Below are 1,316 nucleotides of genomic sequence, written 5' to 3'. Positions count from 1 at the left end.
GTCTCTTCTAAAATGTCCCAGCTTTGTATTTCCCATTCTTGGCTGTACTCCAAACACTGGAGGCCAGAAACACCAGGAGCACGGGGTCTTTGCTGAAGACCCTCCTCAAAGCCAGTATGGTCTACTCCAAACCTAACACTTTCTTCTCTGAGGCAGGCTGATATTTTTGCCGTGGCAAATGTGCTTTTACCATTCTTCATCAAATGTAAGAGATCTGTGACTGTAATTTGCAACATTATTTTATGGACCAATCATAAAGAAAAATCACTTCCAATTAAAATATGACATGCCATTATTTATAAGATATACCATGATATTAGAGCTATAAAAATATGTACATAATCTGCATCTTAGACCTGAAGAAATGCAGCATTAAGCCAGTGACAGGTGCCTGGAAATGTTGCTTTTATTTTCAACTAAGTATAGTAAACCCACCTGGGTCTGCAGTTCGTAGCGGGGTGGGAGGTACTTACACCTCATCACGGGGTCATCACTGACTCGGCACACTGCAACCCTACCTCTAGACTCTGACTCCCCTCCAAGAGATCAATGAACCAGGTTAACAGTGCACTGGGTTGCTGGGCCTGACCTGCAAAGCCGTCGGCTGCACCTCTTCCAGGCTCCCTGTTCCCACCAGTGAGCAGAGAGGCAGGTCTGGCCACACCCTCTGAATACACAGCTGGGTCTGTAAGCATGGCCAGAGCCAGCTGCTCAGACCAGGCTGTCCTTTTTCCCTTGCACGTGCATGGGAGTCTGCTGGAATAGAGCTTTAGATTTGGGGGTTGAGAAGGAACAGAGGGAGGAGGTAGGATGCTCTGCTGCGTCTGCAGAGTCAAGGGATATATCCTGATCCAGCACTCTATATCAGGGGCCTTTCTGGATCTGTTCAGCTACTAATAAGGTAGTCTACTTTAATTTCCACTTTGCTGTGCTCATTGTGTGCAGAACTCACTGGAGATGAAAACAATTGGTTTATCTAAGCTGCGAACAATGTGTTCCCTCTTTATAATGGCACTGCAGCTCACCTTAGTTAGATACCTGCCACACTCACTGGATCAAACGGTATCAGGCTTGCCCACGATTTATTTCTCTGCCCTCATTTTCTTTTACTCAAATATGGGTGTGTTATGTAATTTACGCACTTTAGTTCCATTGAGTTGGGTGTATTCTGTAAACAGCATTTAATCTTTTTTTTTTGAACAATGTGATAATATAAATTTTTACAGAATCATAAATTAAGGCTTCTGGAATGTTATTACCTCGGGTGTCTGTCAGTCTGGGTAGGCTGGATTTTGCCTTGTTAACAATCAGCTCCT

The sequence above is a fragment of the Galeopterus variegatus genome, unplaced genomic scaffold, assembly GCF_000696425.1.
Source record: "Galeopterus variegatus unplaced genomic scaffold, G_variegatus-3.0.2 Scaffold2449, whole genome shotgun sequence".
Taxonomy (NCBI): Eukaryota; Metazoa; Chordata; class Mammalia; order Dermoptera; family Cynocephalidae; genus Galeopterus; species Galeopterus variegatus.
Note: the sequence above shows the minus strand (reverse complement) of the source record.